Source organism: Zalophus californianus, chromosome 7 (genome assembly GCF_009762305.2).
Source record: "Zalophus californianus isolate mZalCal1 chromosome 7, mZalCal1.pri.v2, whole genome shotgun sequence".
Classification (NCBI taxonomy): domain Eukaryota; kingdom Metazoa; phylum Chordata; class Mammalia; order Carnivora; family Otariidae; genus Zalophus; species Zalophus californianus.
Window position 1 is genome coordinate 89,691,510 of NC_045601.1, and position 13,235 is coordinate 89,704,744.

The window sequence follows — 13,235 nt, forward strand, 5'->3', positions numbered from 1 at the left end:
CTAAGAATCTATAGAGCACATACAACCTTAGCTATCTATACCTAACCATCCATATAGCATTTAAATCTTTATTGTCTGGAACAAAGAAGCAAACAAACCCATTATATTTTTGTGTGTGTGCATGTGAGCGTGCACATGCGCACATATAGTTGTGTGTGTGTGTGAGAGAAATACAACTTATTACAATATACAATTACACACTGAAATAAACGGTAATTTTATTTGTCTAAGTTGAATACTCACTATATCTTATATCAAGTCTTTAGTGTAAAATCAATAGATGCTTTAAGTCTTTAAGTATTCCATTTCTAAAAAAGTATTTTAGCCAATAGAAAACATTCCAATACACTTTTGTTGAAAAGCTAATGACATTTTTATAATATTTTATCTTTCAGTGAAATAGACTAAATGATTAAAGCTTTTACTTTAAATCGTAAAATATTTATTAGAATGTCAAAAAACACATGAAGGTGAATTTATCATCAGTAAAGATTCCAATTAAGTTTTATTTTCACCAGCTTGTAATTATTGAATGTTGGAGTGGACAAGCTATGACAATGATTCACCCAAAATATCAGGTTCCTAAAATGCTGATATTTAACTTATCTATCAATATATTTGCCCTCTATTTTGGACAGAGATGGTTCAAGCATATGGAAAATTTTGTCAACAGTTTAGGGGGAAAATGTAATTGAGAAAAAAAATAAAAATCCATCTGAAATGCACATATAATCAAACACAATTTCCAAAATATGGCTCTGTGTTCATGACACCATTCCTAAGACAGGGTGTTCAAGGCAAAAGAGATGCAACATTCCTTTCCACTGCCTATTCTTATGAAACATTATTTCTTCTGCAAAGTGGCCAACAGTGTTTATTTAAACTACATTCCCCTAGGTAGAGATAATGTAGACAAGGCTAGTTAAGGTGAGACACAGAGTAATTACTCTCTGACTTTGAAGTTACCTGGAATATCCCTAATATTAACGTGCCCTACATTTCATGGACAGCTTTGACATTTAGCGGACTTATTTGTAAACTGGAAACTCCATAGGCAGATTGCAAAAGAAATTCTATCCTATAGATAAAATGTTCCTGAAGTACTTTTTGGGTATTGAACATGCTTTATATCATAATTCTTTAACATATATGTATAACCCACTTCCTTGTTTTATTGTGCTTCATAACATGCATCATCTAATATACTAATGATTTATATTTATTTTGAATATTATTGCTCACCAACTAGAATTTAAGCTTCTTGAGGTAAAGCATTTTTGTCTCTTTTGTTAATTGTTGTATTGTCCAATTCTAGAATAGTATCTGACACAAGATAGGCACTTAACAATATGTATCAAATGAAGGAGAGAGTGAATATAAAGATGCAGAAAAGAGCCCTAGTCACAATTATTTTACCTACCATGTCAGTAGTGTGTAAGAGTCTATGATTACAAACTAGTATTTTGGAGGGGTGGCAGGTCAGAAATGAAGTCTGATTTGAGGAATTTTCAAAATGCACTGAGATTAATTTTCACAATCCCTAATGTCTCCTGAACTTGTTCTTGATCGGTGACTAGTTACACATATAATACATTAAAGAATCTTATTACTTGCAAATTAGCCACAATGCCCTCAGACTGTGCTCTGAGATTTTAAAGGACTGTAATAATTTTCTGTGAAAGCATTTAATGGCATGGCACAGTACAGACACTGTCAAAGTTATCCCAGATAGATCTGGATCTTAGCTGGATCTATAGCCCATTCAGTAAAGCCGATTCTTTATTCATTATAAACACTGCTCTGTGTGGCTAGTAAGTTTTGGACATCCCTTTCACGGCTTCTAGATATCAGATAGTTTTATGCCTCAGGTTATTCTCAAAATCTGCAGTCAAGCAGCTCATTTAATGAAGGGTAAGGGGGTTGTCAATTTCTGCTCCAAGACTATTTTCAGACTGTTTTAAGCTTTTATTTTCCTAAACTGTGTCTTCTGGGTATATATTCACAGAGTATCTACTCAATTATAGATAATATTTATATATCTCTAAGGTAGCCTTGATAGCTGTTATCTCTGCTTACCTAGTATAACTTATGTAAGTCAGACTAATTTCCTTGGGGAATAGGTCCAGGAAGAGCATTACAAGATCCTGGATCCCCTTAAGACTGGAGTGGTCAGATGGACATTTGGAAAGCCTCAGCTTCATCTCTGTGTGCCCAGTCCAATTTATAACAGACCAGAATCACAGAGGAGATGGGTATGTTTGACCACTATAAGATTTCTAGCAAAGGAGCAAGAAAATATCTCCCATTCTTGATGATGTCAGTAATTATGGTGGATAGGAAGAGAAAAGGGCCAATTAAGTATCCCATGAACTGTCAGAAATCGTCCCTGATTTTCCTCAAAGCCTCCAGTCTACTACTCAGTTAAAAAATTTGTATGTATATATGTATATATATATATATATATATATATATATACATATATATACACACACACATACACATATATGTATATACCCACACATATAGTATACATGCATGTTAATATAGTATACATATACATACATATATATGAAAAGTTGTGTAAAACCATGTTCTCTCTCAGATCCTTGCCAGGTTCCCTCAGGCCTTCCATCAGATGAAGTTGACCCTACCTTGAGGGACCCTGAAGGAGGAAGAAATATGGCAAAGCCCCGTTTCATCCAAACTCTTTTGCTAAGCTCATTTGCAATAACCTTGTTAGCTCAGAAATGTGTCCAGACTTCTGCCTCTTGCTTAAATTGGTCTATTTGATTTGCTCCTTGTTTTCATTGGCCTTGCTTTTCCCACCTTCTAGTCTCTGTATGAGTAGCCTCAACTGAGGTGTACATACACCTTGAGGTAACTCCAAGGGACATACTGGAAAACATAGTTTTAAGAAAATAAATTTTTAGCTCCTTAGCTTTCATTTGTAGTCTCCCTTGAATTTGAACTGCATGAGAATTCTCCTGTTGTCAGGGCATCATGCAGATTATTTTTTCCCATTCCCTTTTATAATCATGCTTCTCATACTTTACAAAAGAAAGCATACTTTTCACTCATCCTAAGTCTTATTATTGTGCATTGCCCTGGGTTATTAATAAAACCTCAGGGTGCTAAACAAAGGCAGAGTTCAAAGTGGAAATATTCTATTGGTGAATGTTCATTAATCAAGGCATTTGAACTTATTCTAGGGCTTCTTGTCTTTTCCTGTTTCATACATTTTGTGTTAAGGGCAAAATATGACATTAGAAACTAGCTACTTTTACTTGTTTCTGGATATTTGGATTTCAGATATATTAGAATGTGGTGCAGTAGGAGTAAAGACAAACTTTTCTCCTTTACCCACCAACTATTATTAAAGAATATAACACTTGTAAGGGAGAGTCCCAGGATAGCACTGCATACAACACTGCAAATAAATATTGAACAGGGTGACAGTCTCTGTGCCTTATCCATGTTGGGTTAGGAATATTTGAGATCTGTTTTTTTTTTTTAAAAAGCTGAAAAATAATATTTCCCTAGTGATAAGTACACCCTTATTCATTCTTCATTTTTACCATTCTATACAATAAAGCAGAACCTTGTGTAGGTTTTCATTTGCCCATGTCTTTTCCTGGGTCTTGTTTGCATATTTTCCTAATTTGAAGGTAGAGAGAGTCAAAATTTTCACATATACTTTCAGCAGACCAACATTACAATCTCACACACACTGTTTGTGTGGTGGTCAGCTAAATGTATCAACTTGGCTTGGCACAGTACCCAGTTATGCAAACAAAAATTAATCTAGGTGTCACTGTGAAGATATTTTGTAAATGTGATTAGCAGCTATAATTACAATTAGTTGACTTTAAGTAAAGGAGATTATCCTCTATAATCTGTCAGGCCTGATCAAATCAGTTGAAAGGCCTTAAGAGCAGAAATGAGGTGTCCCTGACAAAGATTTTCTGCCTGGACTGTAGTATCAGTTCATGTGCCAAAATTTCCAGCCTGCCCTTCCTGATGGCCTGCCCTATAAATTTCAGACCTGTCTAGCCATCCTCCAAATCACACAAACCATCAAAATCTATATCAGTTTTCTAGAATGCCTTATAAATTATTTCAAAAGGGTGGTTTAAACAGAATTTTTTTTCTCACAGTTATGAAGGCCAGAAAACCAAATCAAGACGTCAACAGGGCCACACTCTCTCCAGAGGCTCTAAGGAGAATCTGTTTCTGTTTTCTTCCACTATCTGGTGATTTCAGGTATTCCTTGGCTTGTGGCCATATCATAATAATATATTTCACTGAATATAGGATACATGGGAATAATTCAGGATAAGATCCTCCTTTTAAAATATCCTTTACGAGGGCGCCTGGGTGGCTCAGTTGGTTAAGCGACTGTCTTCGGCTCAGGTCATGATCCTGGAGTCCCAGGATCGAGTCCCGCATCGGGCTCCCTGCTTAGCAGGGAGTCTGCTTCTCCCTCTGACCCTCCCCCCTCTTGTGCTCTCTCATTCTCTCTCTCTCAAATAAATAAATAAAATCTTTAAAAAAAAATATCCTTTACGAAATCACATCTTTTGCCAAATAAGTTAATATCCATTATTGCCCTATAAGGTAGTCAAAATTTCTGGGAATTAGAATGCAAAAAATCTTTTGGAAGGCTATTTTTTGGCCTACTGTAGGCCACCTTTAACTCTGCAATATTCCTGTCTATCCCACAAAATATATTCACCTGATCTCAACATACCCAACAGTCTCAAATCATTATAACATCAGTTCAAATCTCAAATCTCATCTAAATGTCATCAGACTAAAAGTCCCAAACCTCATCATCTAAATCATCTAAATTAGGTATGAATGAGACTGCATATTATCCATCTTGGGGCGAAATTTCTCTCCTTTTTCAATCTATGAAACTGGAAAATAAATTATATGGTCCCAAAATACAATGGTGGACAGGCCTAGTATAGCAGTTATACACTTTCCTATTCCCAAAGAGATAATGGAAGGCAGAAAGGAATTACCAGTTCCAACCAATTTTGAAATCCAGATGAACAAAATCCATTAGGTTTCAAGTCCTGAGTGTAATCCTCTGTGACTTGAAGTTCTGCCCTTTGGTCCTATAGCTCACTTCTCTTGGTCTGCTGTTCATTCCTCTAGACTTAGTGTTCTGCCCTTGGAGTCATTCTTACTTTTTCTTAAGTGGTAGCACATATTTGCATGTGAGTAGTTTTATCAGGTTATCCATGCCCGAAGAATTTCAGAAGTCTAGCAAATGTTTTGCTTGACAGTTCCTTCTTCAGTTCATCCCTTTCTTTTTGTTTTACTATAAGCAGCAATAACAAACCAGCCTGCACCACCGCCTGGAAGTTAAATATCCAAGTCCTTCACTTACACGTTCTGCTTTCCATACAATTATAGGATGCAATTTAGCTACGTTCTCTGCCTATACAGGAGGACTGCCTTTCCTCCAGTTTCTAATAACATGATCCTCATTTCCTTCTGAGCTCCCACCAAAAGAAACTTTCTGTTCATATTTTTATCAACATTCTATGTATGACCATATATGTATTCTCTAAGGTAATAGGCTTATCTCCTATACTCTTCATTTCCTTCTAATTCCTAACCTATTATGTAATTCCAAAGATGTTTCCACATTTTTAGATATTTGCTTTAGAGCAGCAATTTGCTTCTGAAACCAAAATCAGTTTCCCAAAGGTCACCATGAAAATTTACCACAATTGAATGACCTAACATAACAGAAATTTTCTCCCTCATAGTTCTGAAGGCCAGAAGTACAAAATCAAGGTATCAGCAGGGCTACACCTCCTCCAGAGACTCTAAGGGAAATTCCATTCCTTATTTCTTCCAGGTGACTACAGATGTTCTTTGGCTTGTGGCCACATCATTGCAATCTGTGCTTCCATGGTAACTTTGACGCCTCCTCCTCTATGTGAGTTCTCTTCTGTGTACCTATTTCATAACTCTCTGTTCCCCTCCCTTATAAGGATACCTGTGAATGCATTGAGAGAGTCCACCTGGATAGTCCATGATAACCTCCTCCTCTAAAGATCCATGATCTTATTACATCTTTTGCTCATATAAGGTAATATTCATTTCAAAAAATGAACTTTCAATTAAATGAAATAATTCATCAGAGCATTTTCCTGATTAATTGTCCCATTTCAAAAGGAACATTTATGTTTTCACTAATTCCCTTGAACTGTCCTTCCAACCGTAGAAACAACCAGTTTCTCAAAGGAAAAACAAAAAAAATTGGGAATGACTTTCTAAATTTTTATGTCCCAAATCCTATTTCTATTTGGAAGAAAAAGAAAAATGAAAGAATATTTTAGGGACATTACATGTTCATTTCTCTTTTCCCAAGATTGGCCCTTATCATCCCACAACTTACTCATGTATCACTTCTAGATCCCTTAAATCTTGTGTTCAACCACATATGTGCACTCTAAATCATGATGTTTTATAAATCTTTTTTTTTAAAATGGGGCTGAGCAAAATTGCTTCTTCACAGCAAGGAATGAGCACATATTTATTGTTTTTATTGAAAGGATATTTGCCTTTTTTTTCTTCCTGGGAATATTTCAAAGCACAATTGACCATCACAGTAATTTTTAGCAGAAGAATACAATAAAATCTCCACAGAGTACTGCAAAATAATTAAGTAGAACGTTGAAAGCAAGGTGAAACAAGGATTGAAATGCCATACCAATTATATATCTAAAAATAATTTTAGCTAGTTTATTTGCAAGTTACAAATCCTAATAAATCTTGTTTTATACTCTATGCCAACATTATTTTTCTTAGGCAATTGCTCATATATAGGGAAATAATGCTATGAAACCAAAGATATCTGATGGAGCCTTACTAAGTAATTTGAAGAATTTTCCTTCTATTGTCTGAATGATTTAAATAATTTGGTTAACACAGTCTTCTTTTTCCAGACTGACATCAATAACTTCATTTGCTTAGACACTGTCTAAAGTGACCGTGGACAATATAAAATGCCTATATGTATATATAATGTAAAATGTAAAACGTGTGTTATAAAATTCTAAATCAACTTTATATGTTGTCAGTGATCTTCAAAGTATGATTTGAATCAAGACCTTACATTTGTATGCTTGATAATAACTTGAAATCATACTCATTTCTGACACAGCAGGTTTTTGATAGCTCTGTAAAAAACAGAACATCATTACTTCAGGCAAGGTGACAAGGATAATCACTTTCTATAATTCATGTTTAATACCTGAATGCCAGGGAAAAATCATTATGTCCTTGGTCCAAAATTTTTAGCCATACTACATCATCTGCCTTCCAAAAAAATATTTGTGAGAATTACTACAGTGACTCCAGTTCAAAGAGACTGCATTAGATTTTTGTCAGCTTTTGAAAATGTTGTAATTCAAAGTAATACGTGAACTGCTAACATGCAGTACAGAGTTTATACTTCCTTACGATAGTAACTCTCTTTGGAAGTCTGGAAGTCTGATGAAATCTTTTTATCTGCACCGTTTGTCAAATAAAGTGGCATTTCATGAAAAAGAAGTTGGAAGCATTTAGAATATAAAATACAGCTATGTTTTTGCTTAAAAACTAGATGTTAAAATATGTGTTTGTTTTCCTTAAAGTCGAAGTATTCCTTTTATAACTAATGATATTTTGTTCTAAATGAAATCATTTAAATCAATGTGCTTTATTAATAAAGTTACAAATGAGAAGGCCTCCATGCACAATATGATCTTGGGTTCGCTTCTTTAAGGTGTAAATACAATAGATGCTGTCTGTGTCTGGAGTTACTGATATAGCTTACTTCATGTGGGAATACTGCTCTCACCATGTAGTCTTTTTCCTGCATTTATCATGTAAATGTGTTCAAGCATGTGGAATATATGTTTTATAAGTCACATTTCCTTTCTTCTTTTCCTGATATTTTCAATGAAAGAAAATCATCCTTTTGTGTAGGTACTGAGAATTCTTTTTTCATTTAAAACAATGCTGGAGTTTTCGTTGAACAATGATATTGCTGATAATCATTTTTAGAAATACCATCAGATTTCTTTAAAACTACATTACTTTTATTCTTTCTTCAGCTTATCAATGCCTATCTCTAGGAATTTCTTATAGTGTAGACCCTCTTAAACTTCTAGCATTTGAGGGCGCCTGGGTGGCTCAGTCATTAAGCATCTGCCTTCTGCTCAGGTCATGATCCCAGGGTCCTGGGATTGAGTCCCACATCAGGCTCCCTCCTCAGGGGGAAGCCTGCTTCTCCCCCTCCCACTCCCGCTGCTTGTGTTCCTGCTTTAGCTATCTCTGTCTCTGTCAAATAAATAAATAAAATATTTAAAACAAAACAAAACAAAACAAAAAACTTCTAGCATTTGAGTCCAATATATACCATAAGTGATTCAGAAAAGAATTGGTCTTACTCTGGCCCATGGTCATTGGACTCTCACCCTTCTCAAGGGGAAATCTACCCAGTGTGATCTGTTGTGCTAAGTGATTGAGCAACAAGATCAAATGACTAGCAGTTGTATCTTCAAAGAGATTAATCTATTCAACAGACATCTCTAGGTGCTGGAATATGTAGTCTGTAGAGATATAAATCTCTGCCCCCCTTGTAGCTTATACTCTTGTGGGAGGAGGTAGATTCACAACAAATAAAGAATAAAACTGATAGAGTTGGTAAGTGCAGGGGAAAAGAAAACAAAAACAGTAGAGACAGACTCTTGGTGGAAAGAGCTTGTATTAAAATTGGTGTGTTCAGGGTAAGCCTTATGGAGAAAATAAGAGGTGACATTCGAGTCAAGACTATGGTGATGGGAAAATAAAACATGGAGATATCTGGGTAAACAGCATTCCATGCAGAGGAAAGACCCAATTCAAAGCCTTAAAGCAGTAGCAAGCCTGCTGTGTTAGCAACTGGGAGGCCAGTGTGATTGTCATAGAACAAGAAGAGATTAGTAGTAGATGATGTCAAAGAAGAAACTGTGAGCCAGTTCATGTAGGGCCTTGTAAGATAATATAAAAGAGACAGATCATCATACAATGGTTTCCCATAGGATTTGAGACCTCTTGATTCAGGGCAGCTTATTGAAAATATACATTTACCTCATTTCTTTACACTAGAATAAAACAAGGAGCATATAAATTAGAAAACCCCTGGGGCACCTGAGTGGCTCAGTAGGTTGAGAACCTGATTCTCAGTTTGGGCTCAGGTCATGATCTCAGGGTCATCGTGAGATCAAGCCCTGCATTTGGCTCTGAGCTGAGTGGGGAGTCTGCTTGAGATTTTCTCTGTCTCCCTCTCCTTCTATTCCTACCCCGACTCGTGCACACACATGTGTGCCCTCTCTCTCTCAAATAAATAAATAAATCTTTAAAAAAAATCCTAAAGAAGAAGTAGAAAAAAAGAAAAAGGACTCTTTTAGTCATACAGAAATTTTGGAAGATATACACTAAATGAGATCAACTTGACTGTGAAAACCAACAGTAATAAGAAACTCACAAGCCCTTGAAGACAAAAGAGGTATCAGAAAAGACAAAGGTGTTTTTGTTGTTTTGCTTGTTTTGGCTAAAGGAGGGATAGAAGAATGGTTCTGGGAAGTTATCAGCATTTATAAATAATCGCCACTGAATGCCTACTTTTTTTAGGAGAGCTGATAGGTGCATATACCTCCATGGTAAAGCCAGAAGTCTGACTCACAGCAGCAAGCGATGACTAGACTATGTGGCTCGGACTATATACATCATTTAGGTGCCCAGTATCCAGTTTAAATGCTCAGAGGACAGAAATTAGGCAGAACAATGATAGTAGTGACTGAAAAACTTTGGGGAGTCTTATTTAAGTCTATTAAAACAAAATTAATAAATAATATCACATGTAACCTATATAATGGCATACAATAGCAAAAGTCAATATGGTATTTTTGATATCATAATGACTCCAGATGAATATATGTATATGTATGCACAATATAAGTCTGGTTAAAACAGATATATATGAATATTGATTGATGACCTTGTTATCAACACAAAGCATACATGTTTTTCAAGTAATATTTAAGAAATTGTCTCTATAAGAAAGCATAAGGAAGAACCCAATTCAATACAAAAGGTCTTTTGATCATAATAAAATAAATATATAACATACAAATATTGTATGTATTCTTACACTTCATGAAAATATAATATGTAATGAAATAAATACTAAAATATTCAGTCCAAAGTCTCTTATCATGCAAATTTTAGCAATTCAATTCAGAAATAAACAGTGATAGTTTTAGATTAGAAAAAAAAAATCTATGGAATATATATATGTATATATATAATATTTTTAAGGTTTTATATTTATTGTATATTCTAATAGAATACAATATATGAAAATTTTAAGTAATCTAATCTTTTAGCACTAGGAGATAGAAAATTAAAGAGTATAGTGGTAAAATAAAATATTTAACAAATCTAAGAGTAATTATTATTTACAATAAAAATTACAAATGGAGATAGAAGTTGAAAATAGGTGGCAAAAAGGAGTTGTGGTGATTTTAGAGATGATATTTGAGTGCTTTGGCAGTATAGATGTAGAGTATAAATTTTAACTTTTATTACTATAATTTTTTGCCCTAAATCTCATTAATTAAAATCTCATTAATTAAAAGTAATTCTTTTTAAAATACAAACTTTTGGAGCACAGTTGGCTAAGCATCCAGCTCTTGGTTTTGGCTCAGGTCCTGATATCTGGTTCCTGAGATCAAGTCCTGCATCAGCCCTGAGCTCAGCGAGGACTCGGCTAAAGTTTCTCTCTCCCTCTGCCCCTCTCCTCTCCTGCTCTCTCAAATAAAAAAAAAATTAAAAAACAATAAAATAAAATACAAACTTTTTCCACAGATATGTTAAATGTGCATCTGCATAATCATATACACGTACTATAATATATCAATAAGGAAATTGATGAAAATATATATATGAATAATTACCCAAAAGAAAATGGAGTAGCCCACCATCAACATTGAGAAATTTTGTTTTCTTGCTAAGTTTTTATTCATCCCATAAAAACTTACTTATTAAAAAACTTAATGTTTCCCCCAAAATTAAAACTAATTTGCAAGATAAAACAAATTTGTTTTTGTAAAGACATGTATCTTATGACCTCACTGATAAGAGGAATTCTTAATCTCAGGAAACAAACTGAGGGTTGCTGGAGTGGTGGGGGGTGGGAGGGATGGGGTGGCTTGGTGATAGACATTGGGGAGGGTATGTGCTATGGTGAGCACTGTGAATTGTGTAAAACTGTTGAATCACAGACCTGTACCTCTGAAACAGATAATACATTATATGTTAAAAAATGAAGAAGAAGAAGATAGCAGGAAGGGAAAAATGAAGAGGGGGAAATCGGATGGGGAGACTATGGACTCTGAGAAACAAACTGAGGGTTGTAGAGGGGTGGGGGTGGGGATGGGTTAGCCCGGTGATGGGTATTAAAGAGGGCACGTACTGAATAGAGCACTGGGTGTTATATGCAAACGATGAATCATGGAACACTACATAAAAACTAATGATATAATGTATGGTGATTAACATAACATAATAAAAAATAAACTAATTAATTAATTAAATGTGGGACACTAACCTGATATCCAAATCCTCATGATAGTAACACAAATGATATAATCAAATAAACATCATCTTGTGGTTTTAATTAAAAAAGAAATTATGATCTATTTTATCTAGTTATATTATTAATTTGATTACTTTTTTGGGAATCCTATTAAAATCTGTTTAAATTTCTTGTCAAGTGGTGCTGTCTTATTCCTTTTCTGAAGAGGTTAATTATTGAAAACACCACAAAGACCTGTTTCTGGAACTGAACATAAAGCAGTCTTAGAAAACAGCATTATACTGAGAAATAAGTTAATTCTCTTGGTAGTTCTTACAAAATCTTTTCAGAGGAAAATATTTCAAAGTAATTCTGTAGCCATGCTGTGTTATTATACTCATATCAGGTATGTCATGATTATTGTATTTTTATAATCCTGTACCCCTATTATATGTGTTTAAATGTCTCTTAGAAGATGACTATGGAGAAAAAAAAGAATATGACTATGGAGATTACTAAACACTGCAGCATTAAGTCATACACTTAGTATTTTATGATCCAGAATAGATCCAACAGTGTATCCCTAGGCCCCAAGATTAAAAATGTTATCCTGAATTGTTGTGTATAATCTGAATTGGTATTTGTGAGTTTCTTGAAGTCCTAAAAGGAAAACTATTTTCATCAAAAAATAAAAAAAGCTATTTAGTAATAAAGAAAATTTAGTTTTAGATTGAAATTCACCACCACTTATATATATTTAGGGAAGGCATAAATCACTTGATAGTGTATATGAAATAGATAATTTAAAAAAAGGTCACGATACTTAGAATAGGTTACTGCAAATGTGAATTACACTATAAAGCTGCCAATAATTTTATGAGATCTTATAATTTTACTTTATATTTTTTAAGACAAACCCAACATATCCTTTTTAAGAGACACTTAAACATACAGGTGCATCCTATATTACCATTTTTGATGTAAAATGCAAATTTACTATTCAAATAACTTTATCCCTATTTGTCTGAAATCTTAATTATTATAAAGATGATTTCTTTCTTCACATGCATTTGGATAAAAATAAAATAAGCTAATATGAAACTTTTTTACAGCTCAGAAGTATTCATATATTTTTATAATAAAACATAACTTTTTAATATTAACTTTATTTTTTCTGATTACCTATAACACAGACTGAAAAATTTTGTCAGGAAAAATCCTAAAATATTAAGAAAAAAACAACAACCAAGAAACCTTTTTACCAGATAATACCACTACTAAATAATTCTATATATATGACATATATAAATACAGAGACTTTGTTTACACATACATATAGATTTTCTTATTGCTATAAAATCAAATCATAAAATATTTGCTCTTTTATAAGGTGTTCTTTATTCCATATGTGTATCTTTGTGGGTTAATACATGTTTGCATTATTTTTTTTTAAAGATTTTATTTATTTATTTGAGAGAGAGAGAGAATGAGAGATAGAGAGCACGAGAGGAAAGAGGGTCAGAGGGAGAAGCAGACTCCCCGCTGAGCAGGGAGCCCGATGTGGGACTCGATCCCGGGACTCCAGGATCATGACCTGAGCTGAAGGCAGTCG